Raw genomic sequence first — 25714 nt, 5'->3', positions numbered from 1 at the left:
TCACGTTACACTAAAACTGTCAATACTGCTAGACAAGAGAGATGCTCCTTCCAACGTGGGATGGATGCAGTCTCTCCTAAGCAGACCAGGTTTTCCCCAGAAGGTTTTCCAGTTGTTAACAAAGCCAACCCCGTTTGCGGGGCACCACTCTGACAACCAGCGATTAAATGATGAATAGCGAGTAAACATATCATCATTGGCCCTATTGGGAAGGGGTCCAGAGAACACTACGGAGTCCGACATTGTTCGTGCAAATGCACACACCGACTGAACGTTTACCTTGGTGACCTCCGAGCAACGTAATCGGATGTCGTTGCTGCCGACATGAATAATTATCTTACTGTATTTACGTTTAGCTTTAGCCGCTTTAAATTTGATTCAATGTCGCCCGCTCTGGCCCCAGGAATGCAGACTACTGTCGCTGGCTTCGCTAGTTTAACGTTCCGAAGAATGGAATCGCCTATGAACAGAGCAGGTTCCTCGACCGGTGACTTGTCGAGTGGAGAAAATCTGTTCGAAACGCTAAGGGGTTGGTGGTGCTCCGTTGACTTTGGCCGGGAACTATTCCTCCCTCGAACAGTCACCCACCGACCCTGGTTTCCCGGCTGCTCGGGAATTGCTGGAGGACTTCACTGCTGTATCTTTGGGTGATATTTCAGCACTAGTGAACAAGATGAAACCATCCTCTTGCTCAGATGACGTCCTTCCTTGTAGGCTTTTTATCAAAGTATTTGATGTAATTGGCCCCTGGGTTATCAATATGGTGAACCTCTCCCTTTCCACAGGGGTTTTTCCCAATGCATTTAAACATGCCATTGTGGAGCCTCTGCTCAAAAAACCAGGCTTAGACCCAACTGACCTCAGTAATTTCAGGCCTATTTCTAAGCTCCCTTTCTTGTCCAAGATCTTGGAGAAGGTGTTGTCTGAGCAGCTGTCTTTGTTCCTGGATCAGAGCGACATCCATGAGAAGTTTCAGTCTGGCTTCCGTAAACATCACTCTACGGAGACAGCTTTATTGAAAGTGTCCAGTGACATCATGATGTCGGCTGACTCGGGTAAATTCACTGTTCTGGTGCTCTTGGATCTGTCCTCAGCCTTTGACACAGTTGATCACCAGATCCTGCTGAGAAGACTAAGGGATGAAGTGGGACTGTCTGGGTCTGTGTTAGAATGGTTCTCATCTTACCTTTCTGGGCGCAGTTTTAGTGTATCTGCCAATCAAATGAGGTCTGAATCGGCAGATCTGTTGTGTGGAGTCCCTCAAGGTTCTGTTCTGGGTCCTTTTTTGTTTTTGCTGTACTTGATTCCCCTCGGTAAAATCATTCAGAGATTTCCAGATTTTTCTTATCACATTTTTGCTGATGACATCCAGCTCTACTGCTCTTTTGACCCAACTGAGCCCCAAAGGCTGAACAGCTTAGTCAATTGTTTGCTAGAAATCAAACAATGGCTGAGTGAAAACACTTTACAGCTAAATGTGGACAAAACTGAAACTCTGGTGATTGCTCCTGATGATAAGATTCCAGGGTTGAGTCAGTACTTGGGTGACTTAGGTCAGTCTGTCAAACTGAGCCTGAGAAACCTGGGTGTTGTATTTGATAAAGACATGTCTCTTGTTCGACACTGCAGAAAACTGACCAGAAACTGTTTCCTTCAACTGAGAAAAATCTCTAAACTTAGGAAAATGTTGTCGGAACATGATCTGGAGCTTGTAATCCATGCGTTTGTTTCTTCTCGTCTGGACTATTGTAACAGTTTGTTTTCATGTCTTAACAAGAAGGAGCTCTCTCGTCTGCAGTTGATTCAGAACTCTGCAGCGAGAATTCTGACCCGCTCAAGTAGGAGAACTCACATTTCTCCGATCCTTAAAACTCTTCACTGGCTTCCAGTTTCTTTCAGGATCAACTTTAAAATTCTGGTTCTTACTTTCAGAGCTATTCATGGTCAGGCTCCTCCTTACATCACTGATCTGATCCAGCCTTACACCCCAGCTCGGGCTCTGAGGTCTGTGGATCAAAATCTACTTATTCCACGCACACGACTCAGGACCAGAGGAGAGAAATCTTTTCAGGCTGTTGCTCCTAAGCTTTGGAACGATCTTCCTCTCTCTTTGCGCTTGATGGAGTCTACTGACTCCTTTAAGAAACATCTTAAGACGTTTCTATTTGTTCAGGCTTTTCCTTGAATTTCTCGAACTCCTGTGTTGTTCTCAGTATTAGCTTGATCTTTAAAGTATGTACTTTTTTTGAGTATTGTTTTGATTGTCTAAGCGCTTTGTGACCCTGGTCTCGAAAAGCGCTATATAAATAAATATTACTTACTTACTTACTTACTTACAAACTACCGCCAATCATGGATGATGACAGTCATCCTCTGAACACTGTCATCAGTAAGCAGAGAAGCAGATGGAGTGCACAAATGCTCTTTCCTAGATGTAACAATAATAGACTTAGGGACTCATTCATTCCTCGGGCTGTCTCATTCTGAGTTTGGGGGCAGGAGATGCATGAGACAAGATGACATTCCATGTTAATCTTTTTACCCTTTGTCTTTGTTATTTTTCTTAGATCTATGTTCTTTATCTTTAGACTTAGGTTGTGTCATCTTGCAGTTTATTTTTATTGCATTTGTTCTTGTTTTATGAATCTATCGGCTGTGTTGCTGTGTGCTCGCTGGAAAAACAATTTCCTAAAAGAGACCTCCAGAGGAATCGATAAAGTTTATCTGTCCATCTTTCTAGAATAGCAGCAGAGCTTTTCTTCTATCACAATGTTGCATTATCTCCATCTGGAGCTTTCAGTTGAAGCCAAAGCTGTTTTTGAGAAGAATCACAGGATCTCGGTTGTGGCACTTGCCACACCACCTTTGACATTTTGCGTTCTGCAGATAAGCGGGACGAGGCAATAGTATGTTATTTATTGTCCCAGCAAATGTCATCTCAAAAATTGATGCTGTGATGAGTCTAAAGCTTCACTGCTTATAATGAAGTCAAGTGTAAATTACAGCAAAGAAAAACATTAATTGTAACTTTCAAGACATGATGACCTCTGTGTATTTACCAAATGTAATACAGAATGAATAATTGGTATATCTGAGGAGGCATGACGTAGTAGAAAGGACAATAAGAGATTTCCTGGATTTGAAGCACATATGTTATGCATTGGACTGGGATATTCTTTTTTTTTTAAATTTAATTTCCACTGAGTGACTTTGTAGACAATTACTTTGCAATCAAGGTGTTCATCTGGGACAAACAGGATGTGTGGTTTTACCTCACTGCACTATAGCACCTTTGTCAAAGCAGCTGTCTACCCTGAGGCATTGATTGAGAAAAAAATGCTTTTATTAAAAATTCTTCCAACTAGGAAGTCATCATATTCTTGTAGGCTAGATACAATTTATTGAATTTTACCAACAATAACTAAATTGTCTCTCCATGGAGAATTAATCCATATTTTACTTCTAAGAGCTAATCTAGAGATTAAAACGCTTCTATTGATTACTGACTTATTTTTTTAGTCTTCATAGATCTCATTTTTTTCCCCGTGCATTCTTGCTGTATATTTAGGGGTGTAGATGAATACACTTTATCGAAGCTAAAGCGCAGAGCATATACGCACATTTTTAAACTAGAAGTTTTAGAATCATTAATAACCTTCTCTTTTTATTGTTTAAGGTTTACTTGGTACAAACCCATTAATATGTATTACCATGGTTCTACCAACGAGTACAGGGTACCTCTGCACTGTATGACCCTGGGATCCTGCATCCCTGTCTGGGTTATTTGCAAAAGTTAGAATGGTGGACCAGGAGGCACCAACACAGATATCTTTGGCTGCGACCCTATTAAAGGACGTTTTAGAAGTGCAAACCAGCCGGTGGTTCACGACCTTCTGCCTTGTAAGCAAGCAACACTGCTGTTGTAAGCCACCCCGAGAGCGGTGGACCTAGAATCGGTCCATGGGTCTGACCTCATTCACCAAGAAGCTAGCAAACCCTCGAACCAGAAACATTTAATAAAGGCACAACTGTCCAGGAGCTGCTCTAATGGCTCAAAACAAAGCTTAATGTGTGCATGCATCACAAGCCAGAGGTCCAAATGGGGAAAATCATATCCTTTATGGACCAAGCAAAACAGTGGCCAAAACCTGAGAGGAAAGTTGCGAGCGCTGAAACCTGACCCTACAAGATGTGTAGAAACAGCTGCAGTTAATATTATTTGTTTTATTAATTTGGATGATTTTTACCTCCAAGGGTTACCTTAATAAATACACAAAATATGAAGGAGTGAGCTAAGGGATAAAATACAAATAAAATGACTCCTCCATTTGGTTGCGGTGCATGATCTCCAGCTTCCGACATTTCATTATTACATGGTGCTCTATAATTACTGTCAGCTAGTAGGGGAAAAAATAAGATCATTATCTCAGCATGGCATTCAGTTATTCTCTGCATGTTATCTACACATTTTAGAATTTGCTTTATTCTGTCTTCTTTATCCTGAAACATGTTGCTCCAAGATATTGATGAACATTAATGACCTTCCTGTTGATTACACCTTATTCTCTTGTTCGTTTGCTCCCCTCCCTGTCAACATCAAACTCAACACCTAATTTCTTTTTTTATTTTCAGAATGACAACAGCTGTCTAGTGATGTGCTCTGAAATCTACAAATTGATGACTCCAATTAATCACAAATAATAAATTATGAAAATAAACATTTATCATAGCTGGCCACAATACAATGCCAAATAGTAATGTAATGAACATGCTAAAACGATCAAAACAGGAGTCCGTTCCGGTCGCTCCAACACGCTGTCACTTCCTGCTTCCGGGTCTTAATTCTTCGCTTTGTGGAGAAAAATGGTCAATGCAGAGTGTCACGGGTCGTTTATTCACAGCTTCAAGTCAAACAAAATACAAGCTTTACGATCGATTGGTCGCACTTTCTCTCGGCGACTGTACATGTCAATAGCCCCGGGAGAAAAGGTCTCGAACTGTAGAAACATCGCTATATTTAAGGCAAATTTCCGGGCCGGGAGGTCCTTCACCAATCTCCATATTGGTTCCTTCAAGCTCCATGTGCCACGATCCCCTGTGGAGAGTACTTCCTAATTTGTTTCCTTTTCCAATCATTCAAATGTTCTTGGGTGGGGGTTTCCGTCTCCTAGCCCCCCCCTTCCGGGATGTGTCCCGCTTCGTAATAATTTTAATCTAACAATGCCATAAATTACTGCTTTAAAGTCCGACACTGCAGACAGAAAATATTTTTTCCATTCTTACTCACAATTTTTTAAATATGCAGCATCACAATAAGCAGTACTCCTTGTCATTTAAGTTTTATTTAGAATGTCTGTTTTTTTAATCCTCTTTGTCGCTTCATGTGCAATTGCAATTTAAGCAGCTGGGATCTCTGGCCACTTTGCTGTAGCTGACAAGCTAACTGCCGACTCACCAACTGGGTGCTGTCATCCTTGTCAGTCACACTGGCTCCCAGCGGTTCTGTCTGTTTCACTGTCTAATTTCCCTTGACATTTAGTTTGACATTCTAGACCCAAATAAGTCACAGAGATTTATTTCAATAGGATGTGTAATTGTGTTAACTCTGAGAGAACCCATCTGGCCAATAAAGTTGAATATAAGCTTAAAAAGGAACTTGGAAGGAAACTACAACCTTGGTTGCTTAGTTCTCTACCAAACACCAGGCAAACTGATGATATCCAACATCCCCAAATTATAATGGAGAATCGCACAAAATATTGGTCCTGCCAGGGATTTTGATTTAATTATTATGCGGTCTATGTGTCAAAGTGACCCAGTGACCTGAGCAAAAAGGCATACCAAGGCAATTGAGGGTAAAGAATGGCTCAATGTCCAAGCCACTGTAAGTGTAAAGCATTTGAGTATAAATATATACAGCTCTGGAAAATATTAAGAGACCACTGCAAAATGATCAGTTTCTCTGATTTAACTACTTACTACTACTAGTTATGTGTTTGAGTAAAATGAATTTTTTTGTTTCATTCTATAAACTACTGACAACATTTCTGCCACATTCCAAATAAAAATATTGTCATTTAGGGCATTTATTTGCAGAAAATGACAAATGGTCAAAATAACAAATAAGATGCTATGTTTTTAGACCTCAAATAATGCGACAAGCACAATACTAATTTTTTAACTTAGGAAGAGAAAAAAACATAAGTTAGTAATTCGGTATAAAAGAGCTAATTTCCCCCTCCGGCGGATGAGCAGCAGCAGAAAGCAAAACTCTACAGAATGCTTGAAGAGCAAGATATGACAAGGCTATACAAGCATTACAACTAGACAAGTGGGTGAAGTGCCAAGATGGGAGAAAATTCAAGTTCTGGGTTACCCAGCACTTCAAGCTTCAAGAAATTGGCTCCAAGAAAATGATTTACTTACTTTATCTACCGTCCTGTTGTCCCCAAGGAAGATATCTTTGACACAATAAAATGGTGAGCGAATATTGTGTTATTATATTTCACTCCATACAGGTATAGAAGTGAAATATATTGTTGTTGCCTTTTTCAATATTTCACTCCTATACTACTTGTATGGGGAGAATAATGCAGCTACTTTTGTGGTGGTTATATTTCGTGGTAGGAGGGAAAATTAGCTTTTCATAGTGTTTCCCATTTCAAACAAATCTGGAGTTCAGCATAAATGCTTTGGAAACACATGTTTTCAGTTTTAATATTTAGTTGTTTTACCCTTTTGCAATACGCCACTCATATTTTGCTGTGTTTAGTCCAAAAAGGTATACTTTTGGTGATCTAGAATTTGGTATGGAGTAGCTTTTGCACTACAGATGGGGGTAACATTTTTGCAATGTAGTGTTGTTAGAAGAGTCCATTCTTGCATGGGTTACAAACAGGACATTCTATGGGTAATGTACGCATAGTCCCACATGTGGGTTGAAGTAACTGTATTTGCTTGTAAACCTTGCCTTTCTTTTGTGATGTTACTTTTAAGGTAAAATCAAATTTTTAAGACTACACCATGTCATGTATTATATAAAATTTAAACTCTACTACTTGCTAAATTACTGAGTTTATATCTGGATGTTTCAGGTGACATCCGTCACCCTTCTTCAGCGTCACAATTTTGAACTAGCAGAACTAATAAGTACTTAAATACAATAAACTAGAAAAAACAGTTGACCATGGCAAAGTCACAAACTCATGCATAAGCTACATTGATATGTAAAATGAGTTAGGATAGTTCCTATGGTAAAACAACACCATCGAAACAGTTCAGAAATAATCTCCAAAATGTATCCAGTAGTAGAGTTTAAATTATGTATTAGTATTCTTTACCTGGATACATATACTATCAAAATAAGTAAATGACTTTTGATTTAGTTTTGTCAAAGAATGGAGCTATTTCACCTATAAATACACATTTTGTCATTTATACATTTATTTATACATTTATACATTTATTTATAAACTTGAAATTTTGTCATTTTGACATTTCTTTTTCCGTATGAAAATTAAGTGGGCTGGTCGAACACCAGTCTAAGCTTTGGATCAACTACCACTGCCTTGAGACCTTATCTTAGCTTCACAGCTAACTTTGGAAAATCCTGGGAAGATGGACCGGGTCCATGCTATTGCTAATAATTTATGATCTGATATAGATGTGAATTAGTTAAGATCACAGTCCAGTGTGTAATGTATTTAGTTGTGCTGCGCTAATGTTTGTTGGGGAAGAAGAAGACGGAAAGTTGTCGTTAACGTTAAGATACATTTCTTTTTAAAAACACGGAAAAATGAAAATGAGTAGGTCGGAGTCAATCCTGGACTTCTGGGTCTAGAGGAAAGTACTCTACCACTGAGGTAAATGAGCTGGTGCTAGAACTGTGAGATTCACGGAGTTCATTAATTAGGGTCGGGTTGTTTGGGGAAAAAAGAAAAAAAAAAAAATCAGTCTTCTGCATACATTTATTTATTTATTTTTACATTTTGACATTTGTTTACACATAAGTCATTTATCATCCTTCATAACAATATTGCATACTTGGACATAACCCTATATAATATTTCTTATAGATCACAAAAGGTTAACTGATGTTGTATATATTTACAGCTGCCACTCTAGGGTCGGTCATTCTCGGCACAGCAAACCTTGGATTGAAATCAACAAAAACTTTTAAATAGTTTAGACAGGCCCATATCACCAGAGGAAATTTTCATAGCTCTTAACAAGATGTCCATCAATAAGTCTCCAGGCCAAAACTGGTTTCCAGTTCAGTTCTACAAACACTTCTGGCCGACTATCTGAAATCTATTAATTCGATAGATAGATGGATAGAACTTTATTTAAATTGTTTTTCCAATTAGCACACAGCAACACAGACAATAGATAAAAACAAATTAAGAACAAGAACAAAGTTTCTATAAAAAGAAAGTACAAGATGACACAATCTAAGTCTAAAGATAAAGAATTTAGATCAAAGACAAATAACAAAGACAAGGATTATCACAGAATAGAAAATCATATTTAGATACTTTCGCTCCACTTTTGCCCCAAACTCAGAATTATACAATCTAATAACACAAGGAATTAATTAGTCCCTGAGTCTATTTGTTTTGCATCTGGGAAGGAGACTTTGTGCACTCTATCTGCTTCTCTGCTCACTGAGTGTTCAGAGGATGACTGTCATCATCCATGATTGGCGGTAGTTTGTCCAGTGATCTGCTCTCTGCAACTGTCACCAATTAGTCCAGCTTCATGCCAACAGCAGAGCCAGCCCTCCTGATCAACCTGTCCAACCTGTTGACACTCCTCTTGGACACATTCCCACCCCAACACACCACAGCATAAAACAGGATATCAGGATTCATAGCGTTTTTTTTCCATGATGCATGAAAAACGAGCAAACTGTAAAAAATTTTAATCAACCAAAATTGTTAAGGTATAGTGTATAGTGGTAGTGATATAAGAACAACATTAGTTCTTCAAAATCATCAACACAGAACTGGCTAGGCCCTTCCTCCCCTGTCTCAACAAAAGTAACACGCAAACCAAAGAGCGTTATAGTTTATTACTTCAGTTTGTTCAAAATGTAATTTCAAATTTGTGCAGACCTTTAAAAAAAATCAAGACCTATTAAACCATAATTTCTTTCAAGCTACATAGAAAATATTTAGCAAGTCAGTCAGTTACAAACATGTACAATATAATAAATAAGGTTTGATATCAAATCATACCATTTTTAACGTCCTTTTATTTAGTATTCTGCATTGTTGAAATTATAGTAATAATAATATAATGATGATGATACTTTTATTGTGATGTAAATTAATGTATATATAACCCTCCAGAGAAAAACAACCATGACTCAGTTTAAAAATTGGAGTAAATATACAGTACAAAACATTGTTATGATAATTATCAATGCTTAAAGTGATAATATACCCAATATTCAAATGTCACATATTTTCTCCTCACCCTCATGTTGACTAAGGGTTGGGATTGTTTTCAGAGTAATCTGTATTTTCAGAGTTATAGAAAAAAATGTATCTTCATTTTAATGTAGAAACTGGAGCTCAGTTGTCTTCGTCTTCGACCAAAAAGACACTCAAATACATTGAAATACTCTCTTGTATTGAAGCCTCAACATAAGAGATTTAAGCTGACAGCCTGGTATTATCCACACAAAACAAGCCTAAAATATAGGCTTAGAGTCAAATATTTTTCTGATCAATTATTCTTATGTCCATGCTTCAATACAAAAGGGACGTTAGAGACGACCAGTATTTTGATGTTTTTCAGTGTCTTTTTGGACAAAGATGAAGACAACTGAGCTCCAGTCGCTACATTAAAACATTAAAATGAACAACATTTTTTTCTAAAACTCTTATTTCTAGTTTTTTTATATATAGCAAAAGGCAAACTGAGAAAGTGAATATTGTATGGAATTTATATTTAATTTTTGAAGTCAAAGGGTTTTGCGGCTAGGAAACAAATGGCTCTTTGAAGTTTATGTGGACCAAAGTGGCATATGGGAAGCAATATTTATACAATATCAAGTCAGATTAAAGTCAGTTTAAAAAAAATGTAAAACAGAAATCTCTCACCATATGGTATTTAATCTTTAAAATGGCCACAAACCCTTTGCAGCTTACCTCCACTGGGCACACCCAGTGCATTTCAGCTTTACTGTTGTACATTGGTGGCCAGCTGAGCATACTTTGGCTTCATCCACTTGTGGTCCTCCTCCACTGCAGTCTTCCAGGGCACTTTGAGGTCAATGATGTAGACAAGCTGTAGAAGTGAGATAATCCAGACACATACTTGTGAGTACAAGTAAGGTCCATGATCAATTTAAGAGGCACTTAAATGGGTTCATTCATGAAGTGTGAGCCGAATGAATTTGTGTGCAAAACAACTGGAAATTCATGGGTTGTGTTAGATATTTAGAAAATCTTCACCTGATCCTGAGCATGTTTGTGTGAGTCTGTGTAAATTCAAGAATGCACTAAAATGTTGTTTATCACTATTGACAATGACATTTTGAAATCATAATTGTGCTTTGTTATGAAAGCTTATACAATGGTGTAAATGAGAAACGATATTTGAATGTATAAAAAATTAAAATAATAATTAGTGGAAAATAGCAGGTTTAAATCATAGATTATATTGATGATTGTGAATTATTGATGAACATCAGCTCAGTCATGATGAATGTTTATTTACAAAATGATATTAAAGCATAAGAATATACACTAATAATATGCTAAAATGAAAAAATATGTAAACAATCAGGTTTAAGGTATATTTCCTGACAGCTAGGTTTCCTCAACAATAATATGAGCTATGTTCTCGTCAGCAGGCGATATTTTGGACTTTGAGATCACTCTTCCAGTGAGTAAAGTGTTTATTTTGAGTGTTTATTTTCACCCAGTTTCATGTAAAATTGTTTAATTTTTATCTGTGATATATTCTGTGTTCTACAGAGGTAAGATTAATGAACTGGGTTAAAGATAGTTTGATGTTGAATATTCACTCCGGAACCAGCTATTTGTATTTAAAATGTCACAAACATTATTGTGCAGAAATGATAATATATAAATGTACAATTCAGAGAGTATAAATATACAAAAACCAACAAGATTTCATCTCCCACAACACACATAGAGGAGACCAAAATCTTACATGAAATGTCCAAAAATCGAAATATCCTGCGACTCAGGGAATCAATAGGAAAGGTTAACCAGAACAGGGAATCTGAAAACATAACGGGAAAAAAGGGGTGTAAAATAATCTCAAAAAAACAACTTAAACACTTAGGCATCAGGGCAAAAGGAAAAAAATCCAAATAGAAGCGAAGATACACAAATCCCAGCCAATTATCGCAGGTGATCAATTGATCAGCTCCAGCGCCGTTTGCCATTAGTCAAACTCCACAAGAGAGAGGTGGAGAAAACAGCAAGAGACCAACCCAAAAAACTAACTTATTTTTGTTTCAAACACACAGAATCCCGGGATTTCTGGAATTGCATAAAATCCCTCTTGGACACTTGGTTTATGTTGTTATCATAGTTGAGTAGGTTTGACCAAATTCTTAAATACCCATCTGCAATAAACAGGTCGGGAATTTGTACAGAGCTGAATAAAACGAGAGGAATATTTGTGTTCATGGTGAGCCCCCCACTCTAGACTATAAAATGTCCTTACAATCCCACATCAACATTAACCGGTCTGCTTACTTCCATCTGCGCAACATCAACCAACTACCTACTTCCCTCACCACTCACACTGCCGCCATCCTTGTTCACAGCCTTGTCACTTCCCGTATAGATTACTGTAAGTCTCTTCTATACAGCCTCTCCCAAAAATCCTAAACTTCAACTGGTCCAGAACTCAGCTGCCATCATCATCACCAGAACCCCCTTTCATCCATCACATCACTCCTGTACTCCTGTACAGCTCCACTGGCTCCCGGCTCCATCCCGCATCCAATTCAAAATCCTCCTCTTCACAATCAAAATCATCTATAATACCCCCCAATATCTCTTTGATCTATACCTGATTGTTTACATATTTTGTCATTTTAGCATATTATTAGTCAACACGTCCTCACACCCAAGGCGTCATGCCGTCCTACGCCGTGCAATGTCCCCCTGGCGTCCCTAAGATAACGTTACAGGGGGGACAAAAACGTCGGTATTCGCCTACCCGGGTCACCCAGTAATAATACAGAGCACCCCTCGACGTCGGATTCAAACGACCCATGTTACATTTGACGCGTCGCCCACCTCTTCGTTGCCATGGTAACGTGACGTGACGTGTCGCTGTTGTCATTTGGCTACCGTAATTCTAGCACTATGAAGCGCACTTGAAATGTTTAATGTCAACAGTGTGATTCTAACCCCGATTGTGCTTAACGACCTCAAACCACTTTAAGGAGGTACAGAGTGAACATAAATCGGTAAAAAATGCTTAATTTTAATTTTTTTAAGCCTTGATTGTTCACGCATCGCGGAAGTCAAGAGGCTCTCGCGGATTAATACATGCTTAAAAGGTCCTGTAAAAGTGATTTATGAATGAGTAAAATAAAGTCTGTGCTATTTCACTTGATCCTCTTTATAATCCGGTGCGCTTTCCTATGAAAATAGAATCTTTCATTGAGATTGCGTTTATGGACATATGTTTTCTTTTTATTTAGCTGCGATTATGAGCGTCTACGTGACGTTTGTCAACATTAATCGCGATCCTGCAGAGGTGACGTCACACACACTAATCAGCTGATCGTGCAGCTGAAAGTTTTCTAACTGCAGCATACGCAACTTCCGGATGTTGACGTCACAATTGTTGACAAAGATCGATAGCATTTTGTGCTCACGTTTGTGCTGTAACTTGACGGAACCAGGTGCGCATCACTCGTCTATTGAGGTAAGATATCATTATTGCTTTAAGACTCAGAAATAAGGTTTGATTGCGTGTAATGTAACTTTCCGTGGTGCGTTAACACGAGAGCTAGTTTGCTAAAACTTTTTAAATTATAATGTAACTCTCACGCGTATTTTGTTTGTTATTTTGAAGGACGAAAATATATTTATATTCCAATAAAAAGTTTGCTATATTGGTAGGTCATGGTAGGCGATTTATTTTATTAATATTCAAGATATTGATTTCATTTATCACTTCCGCATATTAATACAGATAACATATTTATCGTATTTAAGTATATAAGTATACGTTTATTTTAACCCTTTTGGATGAGGGATTTGATCTGTTGTTGTTTTCTTTAAATGAAAGAATATATATAAAATAATAATGAAAAGTATTTTAAATTCCAGCATAAAGAGGTAAACCAGATGGAAACACCATCAAACAATGGATGAAGGAAACATGGAGAGCTTATCTCTGAATGATCAAGTATACTTGCTTGTATTTATTGATTTATTATATTTAAAAGGGAGCACTAGTATGTTTTTGTTTTGTTTTTGCATGGAAGTGACCTGCAAGAACTGCCCAGAACTCCAGACCTGCTTGACATGAAACCTTTCTCTCTGTGGTTCCTGACGTATGATTTTAAATGTGAAGTAAGTGAGTAATATTTGTAACATAGTGAACACAAACTTGTAAACCTACAGCACATCCCATCATGGAAATAATCTAAAATGCAATTCTATGTTCTGCATATCAGGTGCTGGACTAACCATCAGAGGTGGAAGGGGTCAACATGTTAAAAGCAGGTCAGATGGTTACATCATACACACTTCACACACGTCATTAAAATAGTCTAGTTTGGTAATAATGATCAATACATTTCTGTGGCAGGACGCACTGACATGCTCAGTCGCTTCGGGGCCTCCTTGGGGTGATGGCGATGTCTGCGGGAACGGACAATGAGTTGCAGCTTGGGTGGTATATATCCATTGAATTCTGCGTGTTCCTGTGAGCTGTAAATGTCCAGCAGTGTTCCTTTACTGTATGTAATCATTGTGTGGCACTCTGGCGTTGCAAAAACATGAAAAAATATACAATAAACGATAAAAACCTGCATCTTTGAGTGGGTCGTACAAACACGTCCGCCTCGGGGGGCGCCATCTTGTCAAAGGTGCTATGTAAAGAGTTAATTATGGAGGTTTAACTAATATAATTTAATTAACATTAAAAAAAATACTCTATACAAGCTATTGTTGATAAGGTGGTTGATCTGATAATGTATCCTCAGTTACTAAATGTGAAAATTCATTGCTAAACAATGGGTCTTGGAGGAAATAAATGCTTTATCAAAATATGATTCCAACTTTCCATACCATCTGTAGCATTTAAAAGCAAATGTGCAGTTTACCACCTGCTCTGACACAAATGCGACAGATGAATGGAGGATGAACCAGGCTGTGCTGAAAGACTGCTGTATAAACCAATTAGCTGCTCTTAAATTAAGCCAGCAGCCAAAATCTATCCTGTCTTTTTCTTTACTATAATAGCATCCATTTACCTTTGGAACAGTTTCCAAAGGAGAGAGAGAGAAATAGAGTAATGGGTAATGGGTGAAACAAGAAGTGTGGATTGATGAGAGGAATTTTGTGCAATTTAGATAATTGAACTTATGCTAGAGACACGTAGAATTCTTGAAATAACGTTGATCTATTGGGGAAAGTTTATAATGTGACCCTATGATTTAACTCTTTAGTTCTCTGAGCAAATTAATACAACTATGAACAATTTCAAGCTAATATCCAAAATAAGAAGGTAATTTTTTTTAATCTTCTAACATGCCCTTAATGTGTAGTACCACTTAATATTTAGTGGAGGTAATGCTGCTGGTATAGATTTTGCTGCTTCACAGCCATACACAGATATTGGTGTGAAAATGAAGAAATACAATTATGAATTAAATAAAGAAAACCCAAGTCTGTTTACTGTTTTCTAGAAAAAGCTGCGGTGCCCTCTCCAGGTCCAAGATGCATCCAGCTGCAGCGAGTCATTTCAGACCGAAAGTTAAGCCAGACCGAGTTGTATTGGACATCTGATTTCTAAACTGTGTCATATTTAAATACCCGTTAGCTGGCATGTTTTTATACTCATCTGTAACACATCCAAATTATAAACATGACTTGCATAAAATACACAGCGTAATGTAATTTAATAAAACACGGGAGTTAGCTAGAATGTTCAGATCAATGCATTTCGTTTATTTGTAATTAGAAACAACACAGCTAGTTATTAAACACCAAGTTGCACTTATAAGATCATTCGGGCATATAAGGAATGATCTTATACCTGTCACGTGAAGTAACTAAAATAAAAAAAGAGCATGTTTTGAAAACTATACTGCACATGGGCACAGGCAAGTACACAGTTGTGAGAGACGAGACAACATACAGTATGTCTATAATATCTACAATAAGATTGTAATGAGCTTATGAAAACCCCAGAATGTCAATATATATATATATATATATATATATATATATATTTTAAACATTCTGTCATTCAGTGCCTCATTTATTCCATTATTTTTTATGATCTATATTTTATCCAAGATCATCATTTTTTTTTTAAATGATTTATAACCTGCAGCAAAGTGAAGCGTTACCTAAATAAACACAAGTACTTGTTTATTTTTACTAATGTATAGAATTCCTAAATGTTTTAGGGATAAAAGTGATAAAAGTTGTGGCGTATTGTCTCAAAATCAAACATTATACAAGCGCTTATTGTTTTAATATCCTGCACAGATGACCAACAGATACTGTACACAGGTAATACTATTTATACAATCTTATTCTTTGTATCTGAATAAAAACAATGCCAATGTAATACTTAAACATGAGACACCTTCAACAGTAGTTATCATCTAATGTGTTCATTTTATACTGCTCAAATGTATTTAGATGTTAACAAATATATATTACTCACGTTATTGAAAGACACAATGGCACCGTTTATTTTATAAAACTTAGTTTACATGATATATAAACACAACAAAAAAGGAACACAACCAACCCACAACCTCACTCAGACTATTAAATAAATAATTAAAACAAGCCAATCCTCTAAGTCAGCATTGACCTTCAGACCTTTATTACAGCACTTAGTCATCAGAAGTTCAACTGAATAGGAATAGAAAACTGAATAAATGGTTCTTTTAAGACAAGGATATCTCTGTGATCCATCAGGTTTGCTGAAAGGTTGTAACAGTTTAATGCCTTAATTCTGTTCCTCTTTATCAATTAAGAGGGCCTGTGGTTCTCTTACTGGACTTTCGAGCAAACTCTTGCTAGTTTGAAGGCCATTTAGTATGGAGTTAAATTTGTCTAAGTATATTTGTAACTTGTGATTATTAAGTGTTATCTGAAATTATTCAATGGTGCGTGTCTGTTGTGATATCCACAAACTTGTATGAAAAAACATTTGTATTTGTAAATATATCATTTTAATTTACAAAACCCCCAAAAAACATGGGTAAAGCTTTAAGTTCTGCGTGTGAAACTAAATGTTACATTTGAATCAGCAATTACAAGCATTCTTATTTTGCAGTGTGTTGCAATTAAACAGATCCGCCACTTACAAGTCTCGTTTTTTTTTTCTGACAATCGTAGCACATAATCTGCAAAAATCTGTGACTTGTAAGTCTTCCAACTCATTAAGCCACTAGATGGCATGATCACAGTCAAGCCATCAGACGCGTATTGACAGAACATTACGGTAGCCGTGAAGAAGAATGAGGAAATGTCCAAGTGAAAACCAATCCAATAAAATGAAAGTAAACGAAAGTAAAATGGTGAGTCTGATGCAGGTCAAACATTCCATCAGCCATCATTTGATGACGTGACGTAACAAAGAGTCACTCACTCACTCAAATAATAGGGCCAATTATTTGTGTACCGGTTCCCAAATAATAACAGCATGTACAGTGACGATCTAGAGACCTTTTCAGACTCCTTTAGCGTGGACTGCGTCTGTGAGGAGGTCTACTCCGACTCGACAAGACCTATGAAAAGTTCACTACTGTCCCACTAAGACAAATATTTACCGTACAGAATGGCATCACACACTACCAAAAACATTTCAGTTCTAGTGCTCATTAGAAAAAAATCTGCAAACCGATCTTCTGTCTGTGCCTTGTCGCTATTACCAGATTCCCTTCGCTTTGCAGGCGGTTTTGCTAACTGGAGTAAAGCTCATCGACGCTTCCGCAATCACAGCCAACACTAAATTTACAGTGTGCGTAACGGCAGAGCATTATTGTAGCTGAATCTGCCTGGAAGAAACATACAAGAGATCACAACTCGAACGAGTACAAAACAATTAATCCTTCAATCAGGTTATATGCAAATTCAAATGTTTTTTCTTTTCTTGTGTTGTAACAATACTTATTAAATGTAGAATACAGGGAAATTATTTGTTAAAAATCTAAATGACATTCTTATTCAGTTCATTTTATTCAATATTGATTTGATACCTTGATAGCATAGATAAAAATTGTACTTGAAATGATGAAATCATGAGACATTTAACTGTTTTTGGTGTGAGCTTTATGTTCAATTCTGGTGTTAACCAATATTACCCCTTTTAACAGCAATAAAATAAACATTTGTAAACGTCTGTAAATAATAACTATACATTATTAAAGATGAATGTTAAATCTATCATATGGATGCATTTGGAAACATTTTTTTGGATATAAAATGTGCTGTTCATTTAAATATAAATTGTATATTTAGTAGAATATTAAACAGTATCAAATTATTATTTAAGCAGATGTTACACTTTTAGAAAGCATGGGCGAATTCCAATTTCAAGTGCAATATCTATTTGTTTCTCTGTAACAGTAACACAATGGACGTTTAGTTCGGTGCGCTACAATATGAAGCTGACGTGACTTCTTCTGAAGTAAGTTTCAGCTCGATGCTAAAGGCACCGATCGCCCCCTGCTGGTCAAAACTACACCACTACAATAACGGATAATAAATTAACATAGGGGAAAACTATTTAAGTGCCACACTTTCAAAAATAAATGTCTCCTGATATTTTTGCTTAACTTAATCAGAATTTCAACACACTTCAATGGTCCAGGGGCCTCCAGAACGTATTAATCTCTCAATTACATTAGCTGTAATGACCTTACAGTGAATCGGAGGACTTTCACCTGCTTTCCTCTCTTCCCCCCTTTATATCTGGTCTTCCCAGTAAGACTGAATATTTGCAGGTCCACCTCTAGGTGTAAGATTTCAGAGAAGGACTCTATCTCCCTGATGGAGGTCTCTTCCGTTTACCCGCCTATCATAATAGGCTTTTCCGTGAACTGCTTCCTTGGTCGTTGTTTTAGAAGCCAACCTGTAGGCTTCTTGCAATCTCTTTCAAGCAAATCAGGTAGTTGTCATAGTCAACGTCGGCTTTGTCTTGTTTTAAGTCAAAGAGAAGGTCAATGGGGCCTTCTTGCCTCACTCTTAGTGCACAACAATGAACAAGTTTGGCATGTGACTCTTTCCAATCATTTATCTCCTTGTCCTCTAAAGTCCGTAACATTGACAGCAATGTGCAATTGAATCTCTCCACCTGTCTGTTACCCTGTGGGTGAAAGGGTGTCATGTGTGAGCCTATGATCCCAGAGAGCTCTTGAAATCTCGCCATTAGCTTGTTCCTTAAATTCTCTTCCCATGTCATGGTGTAGTCTAACAGGGAAACCGAACTTTAGTGCAAAGTCATTGAAAAGTTTGTCAGCGACAGTCGTTGCATTTTTGTTCTTAGTCGCATATGCCTGGGTGAACCTTGTAAAGTGATCCATGACAACATGTATGTATTCATAGCCATGCTTACATCTTTCAAGATGGAGGACACAAGTTGGAATGAATAATTTGACTGGATAGGGGTCAGAGGTGCAGAGGTCTGCTTACTTGGCTTCTTCTTTTTAATACACTCACATTCTCCAGTCACAAAGTGTTCAACTTCTTTCTACCCCTAGGTGGCCCATGTCTTGATGGAGCTCTTTCAAAATCAAGGGTCGATAGATTTTTGGGACCAGTAGCTGTTCTCAACGGGTTGTTTTGCGGTGCAGGACACCATCTTGGTCGATGTGAAGCTTTAACCATTGCTTGAGCAGTGCAGCGGGATTCTCTGACTATACCTCTGCCCTGCTTGGTCTTTGACTCTGTGACTTTTACCAGAGCACTCTGGACAGTATTTCAACTTGGACAACTCCAACACCTTGACAGGAATCTCTCCGTTCCATTGCGACAACATTGATGCACTTATGGCTTCCTGTCCAACTTCAGCAGTACAGCTTGCCATGTAGTTATCGAAGTCCAGTGGCATTCTTGACAGTCCATCTGCATCAGCATTTTTACTGCGGGGACGGTAGCGTATGGTGAAGTTGTAGTTGGTCAGATCCGCGACCCATCTTTGGCCTGTGGCGTTGAGCTTTGCAGTTGTCAATGCGTAGGTCAGTGGATTATTATTGGTGTATGCAACAAATGACGGTGCATGGTACAAATAATCCCTCAACTGCTCACAAATAGCCCACTTCAATGCCAAAAACTCTAGTTTACCAGATTGTAGGTGGTATAGCTTCTCAGCTGGACTCAAGAGTGCGAGAACCATGGCCGATTACTCTCATTTCCCCTTGCTGTCTTTGGTACAAAACAGCACCTAGCCCGACTTGCGATGCATCACAATGTAATACAAAGGGCTCTGTAAAGCCCTGGTAACCAAGGACAGGGGGTCTTGTAAGAGCGTCAATAAGATGGCACAAAATCTCTTGGTGGGAGCTGGTCCACTGAATGGGTGTATGTGATCATAAATGGCTTTTACTTTTCAAAACTTTTCCTTGGACTTAGCAGCTGTGACTTGGACAGTGCTGTTCTCAGCAGCAGGGGGGACTCAGCAGACTGTAGAGGTGGTGGGCTACGCAAGATAAATTGGGAATAAAAGGTCAAAAATAGGATAGAAACCCAAGCAGTTGACACACCTCTCCAACAGTTGCAGATGTATTCTCCTTTAAAGCCATCACTGGGGCCAACTGTGGTGGATTTTGTCACGAGCTTCCAAAGGAATTTTACTCTACGCTTGAACAGTTCACATTTCTTTGGGGTAAGCTTAAAATTCATAGAGCCCCCAGGGGGTGATGAAGGCAGTTGGGTCGTGACTTGGTCTAATACCGAAAACTAGGGGCGTCCACCTAGTTCATCCAGCATGTCTTGGATCCTCGGTTGGATGGCGGTCTGGCACTGTGTGGCATGGCTCGTCCCGTTCGAAAAACGATCACAAATCTCACATATGGCAAGTCAACTGTGCATTTATTTTTCCAGTCCAATGGTGCTCGATATATATATATAGTGAGAGGAAACCAAAGAAAATCCAAAAATATTTACAATAAGACAGAACAAAAAAACATAACCTGATCCCAGTTCTTCCGTAGCTAGGGTTCACCAACAGGTGTGTAACGTTCTCCTCATTAAATGTGGGTTAGATCCTTGTTGCTCCACTGTGCAACTCAGGAGAAAGAGTGACCTCTTCTGCAGCCGACATGCTGCTTTTAGCTGCTAAGCCCCTCCCAGGGGTGTGGTTGAAATAATTCCCCAATCATAAATGATTTAACAATAAATGGTATCATTGGGCTTTCATGATGATTAATTATCATTCATAAACTAAATAAAAACATGTTCCAAAACCAATTATGAAATCATTTACCCGTCAAAATAAAGCGATAAATAAACAAAATGACGCCTGGTCACATGACCGCAAGCCCACGACCAGGTTTCCACTTAAGCCCCTGATAAGCTCCGCCCTGTCTTGCCAGTTGTGACTTCTGTGGCGTCATGCCACCAGGTAAGCTATCTGTGTGTGTGTGAATGTTTGCATGAACACTAACCAGGTCGAACAAATACTTTTACTTACCACTCTTTGTGAAGTGGTTTTGGGACAAACATGTAGGTTTTCTGTACGGGGCTTGAGTCATGAAGGGTTATTTGCATTCTCAGGGATAGTATACTGCCAACATCATCACTTTCTCTTGCGAAGGCCTCAAATTCCTCCTGCAACATCTGCTCTGCAGCAAGTGTTGGAGATCTACCGTTGGGTCCCATGGCTGATCTTCTTGTGTAATGGATTTTTGTGACTCGTTTTCTGCATTTTTTCTTTACTTCATGTGTAACGCCACTTAGTTTTGTCTGAACATCAGCTGCAACTACCTTCTCGATTGGTTAAAGGTGCCCAACGACTTGATAACTTTTTAGAAAAATGTTGTGGCCTGTCATATTAGTCCCTAAAATGGCGAAAATACGAATAGCCCTCCGGTTTCTGGAATTCGTACCAGCACTTAATTGTAGATCACAGCCTCTGGTGGTAGATTAGCTGAAAGCAGCATGCCCTGAGCCTGTCGACCAACCTCTGCTTGTACATATACATTGCTGATTCGGTTGGCTGGCAAAGGCAACCTTCTACGCCCAGTACACACTACCCCTGTCCCAGAGTCTTCTGTTGTTTTGCACAAGCTTGAAACTTTTTTTTTTAATCTTAGCGGAGTTTCACTGGTACCTGCTGCATGCCTGATTTGATCTGCCTTCATAGCCAGCACAGGCTCAGAGTAACTATGAACAGTTGTCCGAACTGCCTGGCACTCGGTTTGGAGCTCTTGAACCTTGGGGATCTTAGATGTTATGGACTACTTGCGCTTCTCCATTCTTTCATCTTCTAGCTTTGACGCTTGGTTGACATTTTTGAACAAATCTTCATCTGTTGTTCTTCTTGCTGAGGAAAGGAAGTGACTGATAATTGATTGAATCACTTCATTTACTTCTTTCCATTAAAGTTTTTCTTTAAGCTCGATGGCACGGAATACAAAGTTAAGGGCTGTTTCCTTGGGTTCTTGCACAATATTGAGGAGTTTATATAGTTCAGTGGGGCTGTCCACCCTTTAGTTTCCTTTTAAGATAGTGAGCAGTTGAATAAGTGTCAGCCCACGTTTAATCTCTAATATGTCCTGTAAAGCCATTTCTGGAACAATAGCCCTAATAACCGCTTCCACTATTCAAGTCTCTGAGTGTCCTTTTTCACTGCAAATTCTCAATCTGATGGACCAAGCTGAAGTAAGACAACGTGTCTCTCTGCCCAGACTCTCCAATCTGTCCACAGATCTTTAACTCTCTCCTCAATGTGACCTCTTGCAGAGCTCATGTTGGCTGTGGTTGGGCTTTGAGTGAGAGTTTTAATGGAGTCAAAGGTGGATGTATGCTTTCCTGCCCTTCCTTTAGCATAGACTCTTCTGATATGAGGTTATCTTTAGAGTGACTCCCACCTTTAACTAATCCTCTGATGTATTTGATCACCTCTTCCTCGGTTCTATCTCTACAATACTATAGATACATTTAAGTTCAATAATTGATTTCAAATGAAAAAAAAGAAGAAAAAGCGTCCCCAGGTGAGCACTTAATTGTGTAAGTTTGTAGTAGTGAAAATGTGTAATTAGCTAAGGCTACATCGAAAAAATTATGGGAAGAAAAGGGTGAAGTTACATCGTGTTGCCTTATTTATTAAGCAGTATTTTTCTATTGATATAAGAAATATGCAATTAATAAAAATGTGGGATTTTTTTAAAATGTCGTTTAAAACAATTACATGTATAAATATTCAATTGTTTTAAATAATGTAAAGATAACATAACACATCTGTAATATGCCTGTATGAGTTTTTTTAAGGTGTATCTAATATTTGTCATTGTTTATGATTTATCAAATGCATGTTTTATTAATACTGCTCTAAGCTACAATCACTTTAAAATGGTTGTTAAATGTTATACTCTATGTATGAGTTTGCAGTATTTGGTAAGGTAAGTAGGGATAAATTAGCTGATCCAAATAAATTATATAGAATACAGTGATACCTTGACATAAATAACTACACCAGGGGGTGGTTACTTTATAAACAAAACTGCAGCACTGCCCAGAAAAAAAACAAAATTATTCCATCACCCTACGACCACCATGGATTTTATTCAATGTTTACAAAAAAGTATACAAATCCACATGTGATATACACTTGGTCGCTGACAGCCACGAATCAAAATAAACACACAGATAAACAACATCAACAGGTTTAGGAACTGGCAAGTTTCGAGGGCAAACAAACATTTTAGCACTGCATTTAAACAATGAAATAAACTCACCTAAAAAAAGTTGTATTTTGCTTCATTTTTTCCCAACAGCCTGTAATTCTTCGTCTTTCATTTTTTTTCACCATTTCCTTGCTCAGCATTTTTAAAGTTTGCTGCCTGACCAAAATTCTCCAGACACCATACCGCCTTCGAGACGCTGATATAACGAGTGCATCACTCGGAACTGCTTGGCTCTTTCCGTCGTCAGTTAACCTTTGACAAAAGCTTCCAAAATGGCTGCGCCCATGTTAACGTTTTACCGTTAGATATTGAACAGTTGAAAATGTGAACAATTACACTACCAGTATTTATTAAAAAATTAAAAACCAAGGGCGGTCACGGCAATTTGTTGCTGTAAACACAGGTACATGCTTCAGGGCATTACAGCAAGTGTGGAGGATCATGAAGAAGCAGGGGATACGTGCACTATTTTATATTTATGAGTTGGTTGTCAGCAACCCAACACAAGGATCTTTTGCTATTGCAACTTTTCTTACTTGCGACTACACAACAGCCTCTGTGCAGTTCTTTTTAGCATCCTTCATGACTGATCACAGAAGATTATATGGGAGCAATACTATAAATCCTAAAATGATCATCTGTGATGGGTCGTTAGTTTTGATGAAGTCAATTGCACAGACGTTTTGCAAGAGCAATTTCAATGGCATTTTGACAACCTACTACGGAATATCGACTGGAAGAGCCACCCGGAAGGACTGCTCCGTGACAAGCCATCGGTGCTTAAGTCACATAATGAGAATGCAAAGACACTTTTTTAGTTTTATTAAAAAAGTAGAATATATCATATAGATACATGTAATAGTGTCTCATTAATTTCCCTTTTCCGTTGCAATCACAACCACTACCAGTTTGGAATGCATGTTTTTGGACTGCTTACCACTGCGAGCACAACAGTGGTTATCTCCACTCCAACCCATGTGTAAGGGAAAATGTTGAAACGCATTTAAAAAATCTCCAGGCTAGGATGACCCGTCTTGGAGAGTCCACCATGCAGCATTCTGGAGTCGTGGCTGACAATGTAGCAGAGGCACAACACTTTGCTGACGTGTGCAGCCAGGCACCACTTGACCAGTCTGGTCCAGCCGATGGACATTTTTCTACAACAACTTCACCGGTATCAAAATTTCTTCCCCATGCAGCACTTTGGTCTGGACTCATGCTGGGTTGGTTAATGTTCATTGGAAGTTTAACAGACACAATTTTAAAGACATTTGAGATAGCTTTTAGTCATGGTAGAGAGTTTTAGTATTGCTTCCTGAATGCCCAGGCTTACGACACTGAAGGAGAACAAACACAAAGAAGTCATTTTTATACAAAGGAATGGTCAACAAACATATACAGCTTATTAAAATATAATTTTAACAAATGTTACTTTAAAAAAAAAAAAAAAACGTCTTGTCAAACTTTATCACATTTATTCATTTTAGTATACTGGAAATTTTAAGTCAGGTCACACTTATGAGTTATAATTGGATCTTATTTCTTTGTTTTTACTCATACAAAAGAACAATGTAAAAAAAATGAGAAACAAAAAAAACTGAAATAACTCCTCAATATTGTTGTTGCAGTCCCATCTAGTAGAAAAACAAATCTGGAAAGCAAAAGTCCAGAGGAATCTATGTTCTCCCCCTGAAAAATCCAAACAAACCTTCTTCAGAGGTAAGTGGATTTTAATTTGAACTTTTTTTCTGACTTTAAATTGATGTTATTACCTAGACCTCTGTCAAAAACAAGCCATTACAGAATTTACGGAAAGGAGACCTTGTGACATGATCCTGTCAGTATTTAATCTTACTGTAGTGAAATCCTTCATGTTGTTTTTGCTGTTAACTAAAATACCAAAGTTCTGGTTTACGACGTCTTTGGAATGCTGACCTTCCTCCCCCATCTCTCTCTGGCATCCAAAGGTTGGCCATTTTACACATGGCCAGAAGAGGATAGAATGACCAGATGACGTTTAAGAATACTAAATGTCTTTTTCTTGTTCAATAAAATATTTTCAGGTAAAGAGACGCCAAAGAAGGAAGTCACATGAAATATATCCAAATATAAAAGTGTTTTGATGTGTATATGCTGTTTGAACATATATATCAATACTGTGTTTTCTAACATGTAATGCTTGATATCATACTGATCCTTAGAAAGAGCTTGGAAAGTTATGATAAGTTAGCATTTTATGTGAGCCTCAGATCTTTCAATAACGTCAAATAAAAGAAGTTTCAAAGTCAATTCGAAGGAGGAGAAAGACATAAGGACAGAGGGTCGGAACATCTCCAGCCAATGAGGGGGTGAGGAATCAGATGTCACCCACCAATAAGGAGCACAAGTGGATGCCTTTAAAAAGAGCCGTGCGAAATGGCTCACTCTCTTGACTGTTCATCTTGTCCCTCGACTATTCACGCTGGACTCTTGGGTTCTCATCGCCTTCCCTCTTCACCCCTGTTCCTGACTCCTGCCCCCTGCCCCAATCACTTTCTGCGACAAGGTGCGGCACGTTTCCCCCCCACCGCAGTACTTTCTCAAGACGCAAGCAAGCTGCACGCAACCCAGCAG

At 38.2% G+C, this 25714-nt stretch overlaps 1 pseudogene; it reads right to left on the bottom strand.

The window, feature by feature from the left end:
* LOC148071398 (uncharacterized) lies at positions 1 to 24254 on the bottom strand (annotated as a pseudogene).
* Between the last annotated feature and the right edge of the window lie 1460 nt (positions 24255 to 25714).

Source organism: Callionymus lyra, chromosome 9 (genome assembly GCF_982586985.1).
Source record: "Callionymus lyra chromosome 9, fCalLyr1.hap1.1, whole genome shotgun sequence".
NCBI lineage: Eukaryota > Metazoa > Chordata > Actinopteri > Syngnathiformes > Callionymidae > Callionymus > Callionymus lyra.
Note: the sequence above shows the minus strand (reverse complement) of the source record. Positions and strands in the feature narration are given on the sequence as shown.